The sequence below is a fragment of the Loxodonta africana genome, chromosome 6, assembly GCF_030014295.1.
Source record: "Loxodonta africana isolate mLoxAfr1 chromosome 6, mLoxAfr1.hap2, whole genome shotgun sequence".
Taxonomy (NCBI): Eukaryota; Metazoa; Chordata; class Mammalia; order Proboscidea; family Elephantidae; genus Loxodonta; species Loxodonta africana.
In genome coordinates, this window is record NC_087347.1 from 58,934,345 (window position 1) to 58,957,553 (window position 23,209).

A 23,209-nucleotide genomic window follows, 5' to 3' on the forward strand; every position below is an offset into this window, starting at 1 on the left:
CAAACAGCCAACCTTTTGGTCAGCAGCCATAGCTCTTAACCACTATGCCGCCGGGGTTTCCTTTGAGGAATAGCTCTTCTTTTTTTCTTGCTTTCTTTAGCTGTGCACTTCCTGTATACTTTAGAATGTTACTTGTTAGTTGCAAGTCGAGTGCATTCCAACTCATAGTGACTCCATTTGACAGAGAGGGGTTTTTTTGGCTTCAATCTTTATGGAAGCAGATTGCCAGGTCTTTCTCCTGCACAGTCTTGGGGTGGGTTTTGACTGCCAGCCTTTTGGTTAGCAGCCGAGAACTTAACGGCTTGTTCCACCAAGTTTCCTTAGAAGGTTACCTAGGCTTATTCATTCACAGACCTAGCAGAACTGACAATGCCCAAAATAGGCAATAGGTGATGATTCAGATATCTGCGTGCTGAGGAATCTTTCTCAGAATCATGACAAATTGATCATTGCTACCAAGCAAATGTGTGTGTGTGTGTGTATGCCACACGTATCATTCCTGGAGATGTTAATAGGTATGAAATAAAAAGAGTTCCATTATCAAAAACATTCGTGATAGGCTATGTATTTTAGCACCCACCTGGAGATCCACAATTTATATTAGCATATTAAAAAGACTTTGCATATCCCTGCTACCAAACTTTGCAAGTCAAATAGAATCGAATTTACCGCTACTTCATGTTTTTTTGTATGTGAATTTGGCCTATTTTGGAGCCCTAGTTTTTTTTAGTGGTGCAGTGGTTAAGAGCTTGGCTGCTAACCAAAAGATCATCAGTTTCAAACCACCAGTCACTCCTTGAAACCGAATGGGGCAATTCTACTCTGTCCTATAGGGGTGCTATGAGTCAGAATCTATTCCAAGGCAACAGGTTTTTTAAAAATTGTTTTGGCCTATTTATGGCACCTTTTTAAACTTGAGTCTTCTCAACAATTACATGGTGACAGCAATAGCTTCAGTTTAAATGATTAGAGCGCAAGTTGAATCATATGATCCTGGGTTCAGGTATTAGTTCTTGAACTTACTAGCTGTATAACTAACCTCTCTGAAGTTTAATTCTCCTCATGTGTATAATAGATATGATTAAGGTAATTCTTAATGTATTGGGAAAATTAAATTAGAGAATAATTATGAACAAATTTGAACACAGTACAGGCACAGTGACCTTTATTGTCTGGTGACTATTGTTGTCTTTCCTGTTGGGTTCCTTGGGGTACAAATGGATAATATCTGTAAAACTTTTAGCGGGGAGAGTGACAAAGTAAATGCTCTTAGGAACTGCTGATTGTGTGGTGGTAGCAGAGGAAGAGGAGAGACAGATGCTGTATTAACAGAAGTATTTTTAGATCAAACCTTTGCAATCATCCTCTATTCCCCAGAACTTTAAGGGCGTTATCACCAATTCATCTGTATGCTGGGACAGACCCTAAGCTTTTACTCTTTGAGGAGGACCTTGGCAGGAGCTGTCTTGGTCTACCTTTGTGTGGCTATGTGGTGGCCTTCTGGTCAGGCACCTGTCCTGGTGAGACTCTTCACATGTCATAGGGGAGGTTAATCTTACCTCCTGTTTCCCTGATGTTGTAGCATATGTTCCTGTACAAACCGGCATCACAGAATAGTTGTATTCCAACTACTTGTTAGGGAATGTGACCTTGACAGTGAAGTTTTATAAACATTGGGTAAAAAGAACATTATGTTCCATTCTCTTAGCAACGTATTAAAATATCTCCCTAGATAGGCCAAAAAAGCTTATTTTTTTAAATGCTTTATCCTGGTGATTTACTTACCTCTCCCAATGTATCACTTAAATATAGTTTTTGTTTGTTTTTAATAACTTGAGCTATGAATTATTTTGAACTTCATTCCTATATTTACTCTAAAGTTATTGTTGAAGGTAATATTCAGTTCATTGTGCTTTTTTTCTTTTTTGAGGCTGAAAAAGAATTTTCTCTCTGTCTCTGAATCAAGGTTATTTGTACTACTTTAGGCCACAGTTTGTCTTTAACTTACGAACACTGTGGATCTTATAATTGATCATGCTTGCATTTTTTTATTTTGTTAGTTATCTTAGTTATCTAGTGCTGCTATAACAGAAATACCATGAGTGAATGGCTTTAAGAGAAATTTATTCTCTCACAGTCTAATAGGATACAAGTCCCAATTCAGGACATCAGCTCCAGGGGAAGGTTTTCTCTGTCAGCTCTGGAGGAAGGTCCTTGTCATCAATCTTCCAGTGGTAGAGGAGTATCTCAGTTGCAGGGACCCCAAGTTCCAAGGACGCACTCTGCTCCCAGCACTGCCTTCTTGGTGGTATGAGGTCCCCACTCTCTGCTAGCTTTACTTTCCTTTTATCTCTTGAGGGATAAAAGGTGGTGTAGGCCACGCCCCAGGGAAACTCCCTTCACGTTGGATCAGGGTTGTTACATTTCGCCCTAATCCTCTTTAACACAAAATTACAATCACATAATGGAGGACAATAACACAATATGGGAAATCCTGGCCTAACCAAGTTGACACTCATTTTTGGGGGGACACAATTCAATCCATGACATTTGCTAAAAAGTTGTAAGCCATTTTTTTTTTTTTTTTTGCCGGTAACCATTTTCACAAATATAAATACTCTTATTGCATGCATTTGGTGTTGAGTGTTAACATTATTTCTGTTATTTTATATCTTTCATAAAGCTGTCTTCAATTTTTTATGATTTTCACACCAGCTTACTTTTTGAAAATAAACCTTTGATTGAGGCTTACATGAGGAAGCATAATTCATAAATGTGTATCTCAATGAAATATCACAAAGGGAATATAGCTGTGGGATCACCACACAGAATGCATTACCAGCAATGCAGGAGGCCCCATATTCTCTCTCTGTGTGTCTATCACCCTCATCTTCAAAGCCAATCATTATCTTAATTTCTAACACCATAATTAACTCTACCTCTTTTTGAAGAATAGCTAAATGGACTGACAGATTCTATAACTCAATATTGTGTTAATAATATTCATCCATGTTACATTTACCAGTGTGTTTAATTTTATTACTGTAAAAATATCAAAATATCTGAAACTTTCTTTTTTCCATTGCGAAAACATGGTGTCATTATATCTTCCTATTGAATTGACCTTTACATCATCATATGTTCCTTTCTATTGCTAATACTACTTATTGCTTGAAGTTTACTTTCTTGGACAGTTTTATTTTCAGTGATCTTTACATAATGTAGCTTTTCTATATTCTTATTTTCAACTTATCTGTGTCTTTTTATAAACAACATGTTATTTAGGTTAATTTTTTAAAATTTTTATCTTTTAACTGCAGTATTTAAATTTGTGTAATTATTAATGTAATTAGGTGTGCCTCTAATATCTTGCTATGTGTTTTCTGTTTTACCTGTCTGTTCCTCCTTCACTCCTCCGTTCTTGTCTTTTTTTTTTTTTTATTACTTTTGTTTACTATTATGTCTTCTGTCTTTTTCCTTTTTTGCTAGACTTTTTCAAACTCCTCTTATTTTCAACACCCACACAATCACAACATTCACCTTTGATTCATTAAAGTCTAATATTTCGATCTCAGTGTCTATCTTGACATTGAGACAAACAACAAACAAACATTTTAGGCCTTTACTTTGCAAATTGTTCTTAATATTTGTCATATGTTTTAGTTACTTTAGTACTAGAATTCCTGTCAAAAGTTTACAGTTTGATATAACCACTCTTCTCTCTGTCCCAGCTAGTTTCACCTTCTGAATTTGACCTTTTAAAATCTGAGCTTGCTGAAACATTCCATGTAGAAGTCTGATGGTCTGTATAGGTGTTCACCTCTTTCTTTTTACTCTTCTTGATAGCATTTGTGAATATTCAACATGTTTATTAAAATAATATTTACCATTCACCAAGCGAGTGCCAGGCATTGCTCTATGTCTTCATGAAGATTATATTTTAGTGATTATATTGTTAAAATGTAAATTTTGAGTCTGATTTTCAACAAACATTCTTTGAACCTAGCCCCTTACATTGTAAGGTCATTGGGAAGTCAAAAAGGAACAGAGACCCCAACGGTAAGAAACTCATAATATCAGAGATAGACACATATATAATCAGTTGGTTTAAATTCTTAGACAAGTTATGTGATAGTCTTGAGAAAGGTATGCAGAAATTGTAATGGGAACAAGAAAGTGATGTGACTAACTGTACCATAGAACAAGGAACACTGCATAGAGCAGAAATAGAGGCCTTGAAGGGGAAAAAAAAAGTATTTGGCAATCAGATAGGTTGAAGTGGGAAGACACTCCAAGCAGAGGAAATTCCCAGATGTGGAGATGTCACAGGGCATGACATGCTTAGAAAATTGCAAATATGAAAAGCCTGGACAGAGATTTTATGAATTTTTGGGCATATTTGTATGCATTTGTGTGATGTGGGGTGGTAATATTATGTATGTGTGTTTTTATAGGGACTGGAATGGGTAAAATGGGTTAATGAGAAACACAGATGAAGTACCAGGCAAGACTGTACCATTAAGTACCTAAAGAGTCTGGCTAATAACTTCAGACATTATCTTGCAAGTTACGGGGAGCCTAACAAATTTTAAAGTAAGATATCATAAGTGCATGTTTTTAGAGAGATAAATGTCCTGTGACGGGATAAAATTGAAAATTTCTCTTAAAATTTAAGAACATTCCTTCCTCAAGTTTACCGTGCAAGCCTGACAATGATTAATATTACCGTTCACAGCTGTTTCAATCAGCTTAATGGTATGATTAGTATCTCTAAATGTTTCCATCACTTCCATGTCACCTTCTGCTTCATGCTTTCTTTTTTGTATGAGATTTTGTCTAAAGGAACAGTTTCAACTTTTGCTCACTCTTTGGAGAGATAAAATTGTCAGCAAGGAAACAGCATTTATCAGATGTTCTATTTTAAGTGGAATGAGAACTGTAGCAGATATCTAGGTGAAAGCTCTTATTTATAGTGTGAGGGCACTGATGGAAAGTGTTTTTTCTTTAAGCAACATGTTACTTCTGACAGCTATGTGTAAGTTTGAGGCTTAGATACAATAAAATAGCGTACAGCAGGGAACAGTTACCCCTCTAATGATATCATTTTTACTCATGTTCATGTGTGGTTATTAACATGGGAGAAAGCTTGCAATGTGGAAATTGTACAATACCTGCAGGCAGTTTTTTCCAGACCAGAGCCAGGCCCCAGTGTTGTGCCATTATAGCTGAAATGAACACAGATTATGAAGCTGCTTAATTTACCAACAACATTTTGCAGGGCTTATTAAATTTTGAAAGGATTTTTTCATTCCCTCATTGCTTATACTATTCAGTATGTATTAGTTCTCAGTTTACTGTACAGGAGAGCTTTCCCTTCTTCCCATTTATTTATTCAACAATTCTTAAATTTAATGTGCCATAATCTATTACCGTCATTATATATTTTAACACTGAAAGTACCCATAATTTGACCATTGGAAGGCCCTTCAAGCTGGCTCTTGTGTCTTTTTAATAGGCCTCCATCTTTTTTTGAGTAATTCTTTGTTTCTGGCACTAAAATTCAAAATCCAGAAATTACAGAAGTAAAGAAATTTATTATTTTCCTTTGGAAAAAAAAAAACTCTCCCCATATAAAGCTCAATTTAAATATTCACAATATTAATGAATTTATTCTGTTTATACTAGTTTGAGAGGTTTCAACATCAGGTCAATTTATTTTAAAATAATATAATGGTGTATTTCAATATAAATAAAGTTATTTTGTAAAGAAGAAGAAAATACACAAAATTTACTTTGAAATATTTTTACAAATCTTTTATGAACATCCTTTGAGAATGCCTTTTTTCTTATTATTTTTCAGCATTAACTCTATGCAATTGCTTCTTTTTTCTGCTCCATTCAACCCTGGCAGCCTTTAATTTGTTTCTGTGATCCTTCACATTTTTTTCAACCTTTTTATCACTTATAACAAAAGCAATGCATTCACTTGGGAAACAAAACTGAAGACACCAGCTTATTAAAATAAGGGTTAGAACAATGCCATTTGATTCTAAACTACCAACTCTTATTACTTAAAAAATGCAGAAATTGAAAAATAATATTTCTATCCCTTAATCCCAAGACTCATCTGTCAATTTGTTGTACTGTGGTAGCTTTCACATTGCTGTGATTCTGGAAACTATGTCACCAGTATATCAAATACCAGCCAGCGGGGTCACCCATGGTGGACAGGTTTCAGAGAAACTTTCAGACTAACACAGAAGGGGAAGAAGGACCTGGAGATCTGCTTCTAAAAAAATTGGCCGATGAAAACCTTATAAATATCAATGAAACATGGTCTCATATAGTGTGGGGGGTTAAGCCCCTCTGTTTGAAAGGCACTCAAAATACGACTGGGGAAGAGCTGTCTCTTCAAAGTAGAGTCTACTTAAATGACATGGATGGAGTAAAGCTTTCGGGACCTTCACTTGCTGATGTAGTGTGACTCAAAATGAGAAGAAACAGCTGCAAACATCCATCAATAATTGGAACATGGAATGTACGAAGTATGAAATTAGGAAAATTGGAAATCATCAAAAATAAAATGGAACACATAAAGATCAATATCGCAGTCATTAGTGAGCTGAAATGGACTGGTATTGACCATTTTGAATTAGACAATCATATAGCCTACTATGCCAGGAATGACAAATTGAAGAGGAATGGTGTTGCCTTTATCATCACAAAGAACATTTCAAGGTCTATCCTAAAGCACAGCGCTATTAGTGATAGGATAATATCCACATGCCTACAAGGAAGACCAGTTTATATGACTATTATTCCAATTTACGTGCTAACCACTAATGCCATAGATGGAGAAACTGAAGACTTTTACCAACTTCTGTAGTCTAAAATTGATTGAACGTGCAATCAAGATGCATTGATAATTACTGGTAATTAGAAAGTGAAAGTTGAAAACAAAGAAGAAGAATTCAGTAATTGGGAAATATGGCCCTGGTGATAGAAACAACACCAGAAATAGTATGACAGAATTTTGCAAGACCAATAACTTATTCACTGCAAATACCTTTTTTCAACAACATAATAGGCAACTATACATGTGTATATCATCAGATGGAATGCACAGGAATCAAACAGACTACCCCAGTGGATCATCAGTGAGAATAAGGCAAGAGACCAATTGCAGAACAGACATCAATTGCTCATATTCAAATTCAATTTGAAGCTGTGGAAAATTATAGCAAGTCCGTGAGAGCCAAAGTACAACCTTGAGTATATCTCACCTGAATTTGGAGACCATCTCAATAATACATTTGATGCATTGAACACTATGACCAAAGACCATATGAGTTGTGGGATGACATCAAGGACATCATATATGAAGTCAGAAAAAGGTCACTTAAAAGACAGGAAAGAAAGAAAAGACCAAAATGAATGTCAGAATACACTCTGCAACTTCTCTTGAACATAGAGTAGCTAAAGCGAAAGGAAGAAATGAAGAGGTAAAAAAGCTGAACAGAAGATTTCAAAGGGTGTCTCTGAAAGACAAAGTATTGTAATGACATATGCCAAGGCCTGGAGTTAGAAAACCAAAAGGGAAGAATTCACTTAACATTTCTCAAGCTGAAAGAGCTGAAGAAAAAATTCAAGCCTTGAGTTGCATGCAATATTGAAGGATTCTGTAGGCAAAATACTGAACTATGCAGGGAAGCATCAAAAGATGGAAAGGATACACAGTCACTCTACCAAAAAGAATTAGTCAATGCTCAACCATTTCAGGAGATAGCATATCATCAAAAACTGATGGTATTGAAGGAAGAAGTCCAAGCTGTACTAAAGGCATTGGAGAAAAACAAGGACCCAGAATTTGATGGAATACCAACTGAGAGTTTTCAACAAATGGATACAAGGCTGAAAGCACTCACTTGTCAATGCCAAGAAATTTGGAAGACAGCTTCCTGGCCAACCAACTGGAGGGGATCCATATTTGCACCCATTCCAAAGAAAGGTGATCCAACCGAATGCAAAAATTATCAAACAGTATCATTAATATCACACAAAAGTAAAATTTTACCAAAGATTTTTAAAAAATGGGTGCAGTAGTATATCGACAGGGAACTGCCAGGAATTCAAACCTGATTCAGAAGAGTAACGGGAATGAGGGATATCATTGATAATGTCAGATGGATCTTGGCTGAAAGCAGAGGATACCAGAAATATGTTTACCTGTGTTTTATTGACTATGCAATAAGGGCATTTGACAGTGTGGATCATAATAATTATGAATAACATTGGGAAGAATGGGAATTCTGGAACTCTTAATTGTACTCATGTAAAACCTGTACATAGATGGGCAGTAATTTTAGCAGAACAAGGCGATATTGGATAGCTTAAAAATAGAAAAGATGTGTGTCAGTGTTGTATCCTTTCACCATACTTATTCAATCTGTCTTCTGAGCAAATAATCCAAGAAGCTGCACTATAAGAAGAACATGGCATCAGGGTTGGAGGGAGGCTAACAACCTGTGATGTATAGGATATACAGATGACACAAAACTGCTTGCTGAAAGGGAAGAGGATTTGAAGCCCTTGATGAAGATCAAAGCCTTCAGTATGGCTTATACCTCAACATAAAGAAAATAAAAATCCTCACAACTGGACCAATAAGCAACAACATGATAAACACAGAAAATATTAAAATTGTCAAGGATTTCATTTTACTTGGATCCACAATTGATGCCCTACGAGGTAGCAGTGAAGAAATCAAAGGATGTATTGCATTGGGCAAATATGCTGCAAAAGACCTTTTTAAAGGCTGAGAAAGAAAAGATGTTACTTTGTGAACTAATGTGCACCTGACCCAAGCTGTGGTATTTTCACTCACCTCATGTGTATGTGATATCTGGACAATGAATAAGGAAGACTGAAGAAGAATCGATGCCTTTGAATTATGGTGCTGGAGAATATTGACTATACCATGACTGCCAGGATAAAGAACAAATCTATCTTGGAACAAGTACAATCAAGATACTCCTTAGAAGCAATGATGGTGAGACTTTGTCTCATGTACTTTGGACATGTTATCAGGCAGGACCAGTCCTTGGAGAAGAACATCATGCTTGGTAAAGTAGAGGGTCAACAAAAAAGAGGAAGATCCTCGACAAGATGGATTGACACAGTAGCTACAACAATGGGCTGTGTAATTCATGTAAACAAGAGGTTCTCAGGACACTTGCTAAGTGCCTGGGAAGAACATTACTGATGATGGAATATCAGAAGTGCATCTTGAAAGGGCAAATTCAGGAAACATCATTTTAACTGAAAATACCATTTTATGTGAAGTGCTTTTGAATGCACCATTTCTTGCCAACCATGTTACGATGCCCACAGTTTCTGTAGGTATTCCTCCTGCAATAGTTTAAGGGGTGTTTGTTTGAACTTGTGGGTTATCAGGTTTAGTATCTATTTAACAAAATGGCTGTTTAATTTATTTTTCGTGTATGTAGCTTATAAGACTATGTAAAATGAATGGAATATTCACCAATCTATTGTTCTTCATGTTTTAGTTTTAAAATTTCCCTGACCTTAGCTCCAAGAAATATCTATTAGCAATGACTCTGTTTTTTACTGTATATTCACTTGTCTCCAAAAGAAAAAAAAAATATTATGATTCCATTACTCTGATTTAAAAAATCAATACATATCCATTATGTACTTTCCGTGTGACAGGCACCAGGGTTCCAATGCATGGCTCAATGCCTGGGAACAGATAATGATATGAGAACATTGATGTTCTGATATAGTCAGACAAGACAGAACTGGTAAGAGATGTTTTTGTCTGCATAGTATAAACTGTCAGATTTGGCCTTTTCTCAAATCTATCTCCCCTCACCCCTTGCAATGATTCTGATGGCTGTCAGAATTATAATACAGAACAAAGCCCAAATCAAGTGGTCCACAAAAAGATATTGCTTATGTAATAAATAATGAGATGCAGTAGGTGAGAGATTTATTTTGTGAAATAAGGTGTAGAATGGGAAAGAAAGGGGAGAACATCAAAGACTGTGAATCTGAAGGGTGGAGGAAAGGAACAGCAACATAACGGGTAGAAAGATATTGAAAAGGTGTTTGATGACTATGACTTAATAGAAGAGACTGATAATGCCTTAGACAAATTTTCCATTTGACAGATTTTTTTTTCCTGAATTGGCTGTATCACACAAAGGATAACCCAATTTTCTCTGCTAAATTCTATCTGGACATCTCTCATTTATCTGTCCAGATGCCTCTCTAAAGAATACTTTGAAATGGATAATGAAAGTGTTTATTGGACACTCTCCAGGGCAACATCTCTCAAAATACATTGTTTAGAATATTAGACCCGTATGACATTTGATAGTCAAATGAGTTTTAAAAATATTGCAAACTATACTCCCTCTTGGGAATTTACAATTCATCTAAGCACATTAAAGAAGCGAAGAAGTGAAGAAGTAAATATTATTTTACCTTGTTAACATTCTGTTTCCTAAATAAATTTGGCTTCAGATAACAAACAACTGTTAGATATCTCAATGATGCTAGGCTTCCAGAAAGGTGAGTCTAAGAAAAACTGAACCAAATAACCCCTAGGGTATTTTATAGTTCTGAAATTCTATGGTTCTAGATTTAAATTATTACTTGCATAGAAATACAAATATATTCAGAATCAAGCTACTTTTCATAAAAAATGAATGCCAAAATATCACATAAAATTTATATTTATTGCCATATTTTAATATTAGACTTGGAACAAATAATATACCTGATTAAAAAAAAAATCTGTCCATTCTGTGCCAAAACAGAAGTGTATTCCACAACCTTTCTTAAATTTACATGTAAACAATTATGGTATACTACATTTCATTTTATCTTAAGTGGAAATTATTTCCATGTTAATTTTAAAATAATCTTATCATTCTCCAAAATTTACTCACTGAGATTTTTATTAGGATTTTATTGAATCTGTACCACAATTTGGGAATTCCTTCCAGTCAACCCACAGTAATTCTTTTTAACTAATTTTACTGGTTCCTTTCTTCCTCTACCAAAATTTTGAAATGATTGGATAGACAGAATAATGGCTTGTGAAAATGTCCACATCCCTGGAACCTGTGACTATGTTAGATTATACGGTATCTTAGTTTCTTAGCGCTGCTGTAATAGCAATAAAACAAGTGAGTGGTTTTAAAGGACAGAAATTTATTCTCTTGCAGTTCAGGAGGCTAGAAGTCCAAATTAAGGTCACCAGTTCCAGGGAAAGGCTCTCTGTCTGTCTGCTCTGGGGACGGTTCTTGTCTCAGCTTCTCTAGCCCCAGCATTCTTGAGTTCCTTGGAGATCTCCAGGTGGCATCTACCTTTCCCAGATTTTTGCTTGCTTGTCTCTGTGTGTCTATGTCTGGAGCCTGGTAGAGCAGTGGTTAAGATCTCGACTGCTAACTGAAAGGTCGGCAGTTCAAATCTACCTGCTGCTCCCTGGAAACCCTACGGGGCAATTCTACTCTCCCCTATATGGATGCTATGAGTGGGAATCAACTCGAAGGCAAAGGGTTTGTAATGGGTTTGTCTCTGTGTCTAATCTGCTCTTTTTATATCTCAAAAGTCTTTAGTTTAAGACACACCCTATACTTTATGGCTTCATTAACAGAAAAAAGAAAACCCTACTCCCAAGTGTGATTACATCCACAGGTATGAGGGTTAGAATTCCAAAACATATTTTGAAGGGACATAATTGAATCCATAACATATGGCAAAAAGGAATTAATGCTGCTAATCAGCTGACTTTAAAATAGGGAGATTATCCTGGTGGGCCCCATGTATTCACACGGGCCCTTTAAAGTAGAAGTGGGAGGCAGAAGAGTAGTCAGACAGAGATGTGATGATGGAAGCAGTCAGAAAGATGTTGTGGTACTGTCTTCGAACATGGAGGAAGGAGCTTATGATCCAAGAAACGTGGGTGACCTCTAGAAGCTGGATAAACAAGGAAACAAATTATTCCTGAAAGCCTCCCAAAAGGAATGCAGCATTGCAAGCACCATGATTTTAGCCCAGTAAGACTAATGGAAACCCTGGAGGCATAGTGGTTAAGAGTTATGGCTGCTAACCAAAAGATTGGCAGTTCAAATCCACCAGGCGCTCTTTGGAAACCCTATGGGGCAGTTCTACTCTGTCCAATAGGGTCGCTATGAGTCAGAATTGACTTGACGGCTATTGGGTATAAGACTAATGTTGGATTTCTGAACGTCAGAACTGTAAATTGATAAACTTGTGTTGTTTTAAGTCACTAGAACTGCGATGATTTGTTGCAATAGCAAAAGGAAACTAATATAATTTATAAAGCTAGAGATAATCTATAAATATAGTGTAACAGCACAGTACTCAAAACTCCAAAGCATTAGCAATGTAACAAACATTTGAAATTATTAAATTGTTTGAAATCAATTATTATAATTCTTTGGTCTTTACTAGAAGATTGTCAGATCAGCTTCATATCTAAACTGAGCATATTGTGTAAATAACATCATACATGAGTGCATTTACACTGAAATTGATCAAATAGTTACTTTAATGGTAATTTACTCTCGCACAGAACAGTGAAAATTTTCCTATTAAAAAGATAATTTTGAAAACTACAAATGCCAATTTTCTTTTTAAATTTGATTAGTGATGTAAGAAAGAAAAAATGGTACACTTTTTCTTTTACCGTTACCATTTAATTCCTAATTTTTCTTACTGCTCTTTTCGTGTTCTGCTTTCACATGTCTGAAGAAACAAAACATTCAGAATTTTGGGTAGGATGTTAGAGCTGATAATTCTTTAATTTTAACATAATTTTCACATCATATCTATGAATATCAATGGATTATATTTTAAAAATCACTAAGTAAAATCATATTTTAATATTCACTCTATTGCCCACTTAACAGTTGTGGAAAATAGGAATCAAGCTGTGATTTTAGTGCCTGGTAAGAGCTCAGCAGCTAACCGAGTCCACCAGCCACTCCTTGGAAATCCTATGGGGCAGTTCTATTCTGTCCTATTAGGGTTGCTATGAGTCAGAATTGACTTGACGGCAATGGGTTTGGTTTTGGTTTTTATCTCTGAAAGTCAGTAATGGAAATTAAAGTATATCCTTTCGTTCTTGGGGGTGTGGTGTGGGACCATAAGTCATTCTTCTACTATGAAAAAGTTTGGGAAAAGAAGACAATGAAAAATTCATTAATGTTGTTGTTGTTGTTAGGTGCCATCAAGTCAGTTCCGACTCATGGTGACCCTATGCACAACAGAAAGAAACACTGCCCGATCCTGAGCCGAACACACAATCGTCGTTATGCTTAAGTTCATTGTTGCAGCCACTGTGCCAATCCACCTCGTTGAGGGTCTTTCTCTTTTCCGCTGACCCTGTACTCTGCCAAGCATGCTGTCCTTCTCCAGGGCCTGATCCCTCCTGACGACATGTCCAAATTACGTAAGATGCAGTCTCGCCATCCTTGCCTCTAAGGAGCATTCTGCCTGTACTTCCTCCAAGACAGATTTGTTTGTTCTTTTGGCAGTCCATGGTATGTATATTCAATATTCTTCGCCAACACCACAATTCAAAGGCATCAACTCTTCTTCTGTCTTCCTTATTCATTGCCCAGCTTTCACATGCATATGATGCAATTGAAAATACCATGGCTTGGGTCAAGTGCACCTTAGTCTTCAAGGTGACATCTTTGCTCTTCAACGCTTTAAAGAGTCCTTTGCAGCAGTTTTACCCAATGCAATGCGTCTTTTGATTTCTTGACTGCTGCTTCCATGGCTGTTGATTATGGGTCCAAGTAAAATGAAATCCTTGACAACTTCAATCTTTTCTCCATTTATCCTGATGTTGCTCATTGGTCCAGTTGTGAGGATTTTCGTTTTCTTTATGTTGAGGTGCAATCCATACTGAAGGCTGTGATCTTCGAACTTCATTAGTAAATGCTTCAAGTCCTATTTACTTTCAGCGAACAAGGTCGTGTCATCTGCATAACGCAGGTTGTTAATGAGTCTTCCTCCAATCCTGATGCCCCGTTCTTCTTCATATAGTCCAGCTTCTCAGATTATTTGTTCAGCATACAGATTAAATAGGTATGGTGAAAGAATACAACCCTGACGCACACCTTTCCTGACTTTAAACCAGTCAGTATCCCCTTGTTCTGTCCGAACAACTGCCTCTTGATCTATGTAAAGGTTCCTCTTGAGCACAGTTAAGTGTTCTGGAATTCCCATTCTTTGCAGTGTTATCCATAGTTTGTTATGATCCACACAGTCAAATACCTTTGCATAGTCAATAAAACACGGGTAAACATCCTTCTGGTATTCTCTACTTTCAGCCAGGATTCATCTGACATCAGCAATGATATCCCTGGTTCCACATCCTCCTCTGAAAGTGGCCTAAATTTCTGGCAGTTCCCTGTCGATATACTGCTGCAGCTGTTTTTCGATGATCTTCAGCAGAATTTTGCTTGCATGTGATATTAGTGATATTGTTGTATAATTTCCACATTCGGTTGGATCACCTTTCTTGGGAATGGGGATAAATATGGATCTCTTCCAGTCAGTTGGTCAGGAAGCTGTCTTCCATATTTCTTGGCATAGACAAGTGAGCACCTCCAGCGCTGCAGCTGTTTGTGGATACATCTCAATTGATATGCCATCAATTCCTGGAGCCTTGTTTTTCACCAATGCCTTCAGAGCAGCTTGAACTTCTTCCTTCAGTACCATCGGTTCCTGATCACATGCCACCTCTTGAAGTGGTTGAACATCGACTAATTCCTTTTGGTATAAAGACTGTATATTCCTTCCATCTTCTTTTGATGCTTCCTGCATCATTTAATATTTTCCCCATAGAATCCTTCACTATTGCAACTCGAGGCTTGAATTTCTTCTTCAATTCTTTAAGCTTTAGAAATGCCGAGCATGTTCCTCCCTTTTGGTTTTCCATCTCCCGTTCTTTGCACATGTCATTATAATACTTTGTCCACTCAAGCTGCCCTTTGAAATTTTCTGTTCAGTGCTTTTATTTCATCAATTCTTCCTTTTGCTTTACCTGCTTGATGTTCGAGAGCAAGTTTCAGAGTCTCCTCTGACATCCATCTTGGTCTTTTCTTTCTTTCCTGTCTTTTCAGTGACCTCTTGCTTTCTTCATGGATGATGTCCTACATGTCATTCCACAACTCATCTGGTCTGCAGTCACTAGTGTTCAATGTGTCAAAACTGTTATTCAGATGGTCTATAAATTCAGGTGGGATATACTTAAGGTCATATTTTGGCTCTTGTGGACTTGCTCTGATTTTCTTCAGTTTCAGCTTGAACTTGCATATGAACAGTTGATGGTCTGTTCCACAGTTTGCTGCTGGCCTTGTTCTGACTGATGATATTGAGCTTTTCCATTGTCTTTTTACACAGATGTAGTCAGTTTGGTTTCTGTGTGTTCCATGTGGCTAGCTCCATGTGTATAGTCACCGTTTATGTTCGTGAAAGAAGGTATTTGCAATGAAGAAGTCGTTGGTCTTGCAAAATTCTGTCCTTCTATCTCCAGCATTGGTTCTATCACCAAGGCCATGTTTTCCAACTACTGATCCTTCTTTGTTTCCAACTTTCTCATTCCAGTTGCCAATGATTATCAATGCATCTTGAGTGCATGTTCAGTCAATTTCAGACTGCAGCAGTTGATAAAAATCTTCTATTTCTTCATCTTTGGCCCTAGTGGTTGGTGCATAAATTTGAATAATAGTCGTATTAACTGGTCTTCTAGGCATATGGATATTATCCTATCACTAACAGCATTGTACTTCAGGATAGATCTTGAAATGTTCTTTTTGATGATGAATGCTACACCATTCCTGTTCAAGTTGTCATTCCCAGCATAGTAGACTATGTGATTGTCTGATTCAAAATGGCCAATACCAGTCCATTTCAGCTCACTAATGCTTAGGATATCGACGTTTATGCATTCCATTTCATTTTTGACAATTTCCAATTTTCCTAGATTCATACCTTGTACATTCCAGGTTCCGATTATTAATGGATGTTTGCAGCTGTTTCTTCTCATTTTGATTCGTGCCTCCTCGGTGAATGAAGGTCCCGAAAGCTTTACTCCATCCAAGTCATTAAGGCCGACTCTACTTTGAGGAGGCAGCTCTCCCCAGTCATCTTTTGAGTGCCTCAAAAGGGGAACTCATCTTCCTGCAGTGTATCAGACAGAGTTCCACTGCTATTCATAAGGTTTTCACTGGCTAATGCTTTTCAGAAGTAGACTTCTGGGTCCTTCATCCTAGTCTGTCTTATTCTGGAAGCTCAGCTGAAACCTGTCCTCCATGGGTGACCCTGCTGATATCTGAATACTGGTGGCATAGCTTCCACCATCACAGCAACATGCAAGCCCCCACAGTACAACAAACTGACAGACACGTGGGGGTCGTTAATGTTAGAAAACACTAATTCTAAGGATCTGTTATCTCAGAATGCCTACGCCATGACCATATAAAACCTTTAGTTCATATGTGTTTGCGATTGAAGTAGAACTTTTTCTAATGGAATACAGTTTGCCTTTAAAGTGCATTTCACTTTTTGGTATCTGGTGAAAAGCCTAGTTTTAATAGTATGACTATATTTTTGTAAATCTTAGTACAAATTAATAGGGTGAAATTTTAGTACCTCTTGGTATAAGATCGTTGTTAGGTGCCATCAAGTCAGTTCCCACTCCTAGTGGCCCTATGTGCAACAACAGAACAAAACACTGCCTGGTCCTCCACCATCCTCACAATCATTGCTATGTTTGAGCCCTTTGTTACAGCCACTGTGTCTATTGATCTCGTCGAGGCTCTTCCTCATATAAAATTAGGCCACTTTTATAAATGATTGAGGCTAGTTAAATGTTGTGAAGTGAGTAGACATGATGCTTCTTGACAAGGCAAGCATAATTTACCCTTCTTTTTACTCCTTTAGTTTAGGAAATACAAGGATGGCTTTTAATATACTTGAATTTTCCTTTAGGTAAAATTATATGGGATTTAGAACATCATTTATTCAAGAATGCCAATAAGAAAACACAAATCTAAACCTCAGCACAATATTAGTGCTGAATTTGTCATGAATCCTCAGAGATGAGTACAGTACATGATATTAGCACCAAAGGCATGGTAACTACAAACCAACCAGCTGACTAACTTGTCTGACCCTAATATTTTTCTGACTCTTTTTCCCATGAAATTCAAAGATACTGAATCATAAATGTAATGAGATTATACCTGTATTTCTTTGTTCTCCATATAGCAAACATAATTAAATGAAACAAGTATCAGTAGACCTTTTATTAAATAAGTCTAGGGTATGATCTTTTTATTCTTAGTACTTTGGGATTCTGGGACTTATATTTGAAGAGATTCAGTTTTTATATGAGGTAACCCATAATAGAAAATCAGTTTATGAAGTATTTTTCATTTTTCAGATAGAATAGTTATATAAAATTCTCTAAATTGACTATGATGTGATAAACTATTGAGTTGCATGAAATGCAAAGTCACATTATTAATGTAAAACAGTACTTTTCATTCAGTAGGTCTCCTCATAAAAAGTAAAATAGTTACATATTTACACAACCAACTAGTTACGACCAAGTTACCAGAAGACTTATTTTGTTACTCTACCACCAGCCCTCACTCAACCCAACAGAAGCTGAAAACTTTAGCTTGTCCTCATTTGAGTACTGGACTGTTGACAGACAAAAGCCAAAGGGGAATCCAGTTACAAAAAATTGGATTATCACAAAGTGTTTGTGTTTTACTAGACTTTTTACAGCTGCTTAATGGAATGTACGTGTAACTAAACATTTCCTAAAATAATTGCAAAATATGTAGACAGTAATTTTGTGCCCTATAAATTTAAAATATAAACAAAAAATAACTTTTAAAAGGCTTTCTTATGAATATTGACTTTGTGTTTTACAGAAAAAGGAAGAAGTAAAATAAAGACCTGAAAATGGTTGTTATTTATCAGTGCTAAACTCCTTGCCTGTGTAATAGCGGCTCAAGATTTCCCAATAAAGAGAAGCTCTAGCACTTAAATCAATGTGGAAGTCCCATTAAACATTATTCAGCATTCAGGAAAATAGTAAAGAAAAGAAAATTGCTGAGGAAATAACCATGCGAATACATGCAAGGAATGTCTGTCTCCTTAGAGTTTTGACCTAGAACTTACCTTTCCCTCCTTTGATTTGGGAAAGGTATTTGAGAAAATAACTAGTAAACAGATAGTTTTCACTTACCTTGTGTATCACTAATTATTTCATATTTTTTATAATATACCTCAATTAATTATAAAATATTCTAATTTAAACCCATCACTATGCTATAAAGATAATGTAATATGGTAAGTTAAAAAATATGGTACATATACTTCCTTGAGATAATTTACATATTTAGAGATTATTTTTTATATAGTTATTTTGTTACTGAAGTATAACAAGGTAGATTCAAAGGCTTATTGACATTGAATTATGCTATTTATCAGTTAGCTTTATTATGGATCTTTAAAACATCTGGAGATTAATATTTATTCTGAATACAGTCGCAAAATTTTTATTCCTTAAAGTCTATGAAAATGGGCTAGACAGATTTCCATCTCCATTGCTCTGTCTGAAAGTGAGGACTTGCTATCAACAGGCCTCACGTTTCTACCAACTGGATCTTATGAGTTTATGATCTACATATGGAATCTCTTGCAACCATTATAATACTCTATTTTTGAATCAGAATACAAGTATATTTTCTTGGAAAATTCAAGGTCACGCAGTAACTAAAAACTTAAACTAATGTATTAAAAATGCAAGCATGTTTTTATGCTTGCAAAATTAACTGAATCCCATAAGATGTAAATATATCTTACTAATTTTAAAAAGCTAATCAAATTAGTCCTTTTCCACCTTTTGAAATAAATTATATAAAATCCTGATAGCATTTTAGATTTTTGTATCCACATGGAGCTTGTGTTTGTTGATTTACAGAACAAAATGGATATAGAGGTTTAATATTTAATTCTTTTTAATATGAGAGTATCAGATATTAATGTATTTCTCCTTATACGTAAAATAAGAGAAGGGCTGCTAATTCAGAAGTTACCATTTGCATTGGTTGGAAAAATCTAAATTCTTGTTTTGTCTTTCCTGAATTTGACCAAAGAGATATTCACCTACTTTTTCTTCCCATAGCTCCATGCATAATCTCATTGGATTATTCTGAAAACCCATTTGCAGAAATACCACCCTAGACAAATAACTTCCCATACAATGACCACTTTTCTTCTTTTTCTGATTCACCTTGGGGAGCATAAAACCCTCCAAAACACACACACACATACACACACACACACAGACAGGCACACTTACATCTTTCTCCCTAACCCCCTACACACTGTTTTTTCCAACATTATGTCTGAGGGCCATTAATTTTATTCTTCTCTGGCACTTAACAGAACATTTTGTGATTTTTTATTTGCTCCCTTGATCAGGAAATTCACAGCAGCCAATTTATTTTACAACTATTAGCACATCCTTTCGAAAGCAGCATTATGAAACTTCTTCAAGGTAGTGAAGTCATCAGTAGTGTATAAAATGTGATATTAACAATAAAAAGACCTACTAGGTCTGGCAACAGAGAAAAGCTAAGTTAAGGCCTTGACTCCACCTCCGTTTATAAACCTGAGCAAATATTTAACCTATAAAAAAATTACTTTCTCCGTTTTTAAATAGATGTCATAGTAGTCACTGCCTCATAGGTTTTTCTGAGGATGATATGAGATGATGTATATAAGCTCTTATTGTGTATAACACAGTGCAGATCACAGGGTAAGCATTTGATACATACCAAGTTATTAGCACTGGTGCTGTCAAAATTACTCTTAAGTAGTACAGTTAGAATCGTTTCAGCTATCACCTAATAGCAAAGCCTTGCCCCACAGTCTCAGAAAACTTTGTTTCTTACTCATTTATGGCTACATAATATTCTGTAAAGGTGATAGAATGCTTAGTATGTGGTCTTACAATATTTCACATCTGGATTTGTCACTGTGCTGAGGCGAGGGCAGTTTAGTACTATGTATCTCAGTAATCTTGTCTGAGGAGTATCAGTAGGGGACTGGGAACATCATTGATAAGAAAGCAGCATTCACCCTAATAAAGAGAATAATTATGACACTGTTATGTTACTGCATGAACTTGGGAGAAATACTCTTTGCTGTTAACTTTTCAGCTGGTTTTATCAGTGTCTATTATCACAGCCTGTTTCATGGCAAGGCTGATTTTATTTCTTAGTATAGTGAAAACTGGGAGAGCCAGGACACAATGGGACTGCCTTGCTTTTCTGGATCTCAAAAGTTTTTTGCCTTTGTCAGGGTGCAGTCTTACCACTCTTCTGTCACTCTCTGTTAATGGAAAACGTTTGAATTTTCCTTCTCTGACCGTTTCTGTCTTACAGAGTTTCTGGCTTTTGCAGGTGTACTGTATTGCTGAGCCTAACCGGCAATGTCCATTTCACATGTGGAATTCTGTGGGGTTTTTTTTTTCTCTTTGCTAAAACTATTTTATGTTGATTTGAAAGTTAAGCTACATAAAACCAGTTTAAAAGGTTTGCTAATACATTGCTATTATTTGCTTTTCTGCTGAGACTTGCCCTTCCTTTAATTATGAATATTAACTCTTAAAACAGTCTCAAATATGTTAGATAATGGTTCAGTGTACCACTAGTCTTTGACTTTATAGCATCATTTATAAGAGATGAGCTTAAATATAATTGGCTTATAGTAGAGGGCCCGGCAGGGAGTTATTAGAGAAAATTAGCAGTGAATTTATTTTCTGAAGTTACTTGCTTTGAGAAATAAGTGAGAGAACTTTGTAAGTTATGAGCAAAGTATGATTTTAAGACAACATAATTTTTTTTTTGTTAATCCTGGAGCTTTCAAAGCATTATTGAATTTAGAGGGTTGTTTTGACATTTTCAGCCACTAATTGGAACACTTGTGTTTTCTGACCAAGAGCAGATCTGAAAAGCAAAGGAGAAAAAAATGTGACATTTATCAGAAATGAGATCATGGAAGCAGCTTCTAGTAAGCAATAAAAATACCACATATATATATACACAAACGTGCATACCAGACATCTACAAGACTGTTGTAACTAATAAATATTTACTATATTAGTTACAGCCTATTTAATTATGATCTGTTAGGACATACAGTTATAAAATAAAGGTATTGGTGTCTGAAATTACTAGCGACTACTAAAGAAACTATCAAATAAAAAAGGTGATTATTTGATTTTATTATTAGACATCGCTTGGTATATTTACTACATTCTTAACATACTACAAAGTGGGGTTTTGTTGGAATCCCCATTTGGTCTACCTGAAAGCAGAAAAGTCTAATTACTTTATACAAAGTCCTACCTAGATCAAAAGTAAATCATTTCAAGCAGCATATAGAAACAATAAACTAAGTACATAAAGAGCAACACGGATAGTTCCTAAAAATTCATGCTGAATTAAAACAGCAACAATGAGAAATAGAATCCAGTTTCTCACACAAAAAGACAACAGTATGTATTTACAAGGTGAATTGTAAGGCTTAAAATTTTGCTGCCTTGACATCTTTGAGCCTCACAGGGCCCCAAAGACCCAACTGTGAGGTCCCCTGGTCTCACAAGATGTGTACCCCACCCAGGGGGAAAGGCTCCCATCCACCTAGTTTTCCTGTCAACTGACCAGCTGTAGTCCAAATGGCCCTCGACCTATGGCTTTCACATTCCTGGCAGCTGCAGAATGATTCAAACAAACCAATAACATGCTCCCATGGAAAGCAGAGGACACCCTACCCTCTTCTTACTACAAAGCGTGCTTCCCAAAACCCCTGGTGGTTCATTTTGCTTCAGAGTGCTGCTCCTATGTGGTCCTGCATGGCATGGGATGTCTTCTTCCCCTGGGCTCTGAATATTGTAACTAGTAAACTGTTGTTGATCTCATTTGTCCAGTGTTGAGTGTCATGTGTTTGGCCATCCCTGTCATCCTTGGGTGGGACTTCCTCCCTCACCAATAAGTGAAGAGGAGACAGATGAAACACAAGGACACATAAAAAGTTAGAGGTATGTATACAGCTAAGACTGGTTGTTTATGAATTGGAGAATAGGAATGTGAGGAAAGGAAAAAATATAAATATAAATATACACACCATATCAAAAGAGAGGCCTTTCTTCAATTACTAGTGATGTATCATGAACTGAAAAGCATGATAGAGTCAACCCTCTGTATTAAGGTCTGCAAATAAGAAAACAGAGTATTATGAAAGTGAATCTTGAAATCTTTTTAATACCTCTTGGTAGGTAATTGATTCAATGAGGTAACAACTCAGCATTTTGTACTGTGAAAATGCTCTATACTTCCTTGATTTTTTTCCCTTTGCCACCCATCTTCACATCCAATCAAATATGAAGCCCAACTGTTATAGTTTATTAACATGTCTGCAATGACTCCACAGACAGCTTCTATTTGCCCTTCTGTCATCTTCCACCAGAATTATTGCAACAATTTTTCAGTCTCTGCCTCCTTCCAATTCATTTTCCATTTGAGCTTATTGATCAGATATGCAGCTAAATAATGGGAGATATATGTACTTAAGTTCACTCGAAAATGTTTAGTAAACCCGCAACTGTAGTATAGAAAGCTGAGTGTTGCATATCTGTGCATTAGGCTCAACAAATTTGAATAATGAGAATAGGTGAGAAGGCCACATCTCAAAGTAAACATTGCCATCCATATAAAAGCAATAAATTATGGGATGGATTTGAAAAATTCGTATATGAAAAATGCTTGAAATAATTTGACTATATTGTCAGGGGTTGAAAACATGAGTGTAGAGAACACTGTCATAGTTTTCAACTTCCTCAGACATAGAAATAAGGATAGATTCATTCTGTATGACTCCAGAGGGCAAGAGGAAAGTCAATGGATAGAAATTGCAAATTAGAAACTTAGATTTTTTTTGCCCAAAATAAGGAAAAATTTGAATTTTTTTTTAACTTTAATGAATTGGAATGACTGGGGGATGATGTTTCATAGCACAGAGGTATTGAAGTGGTCCAGGCATATGGGATGTTTTAGGT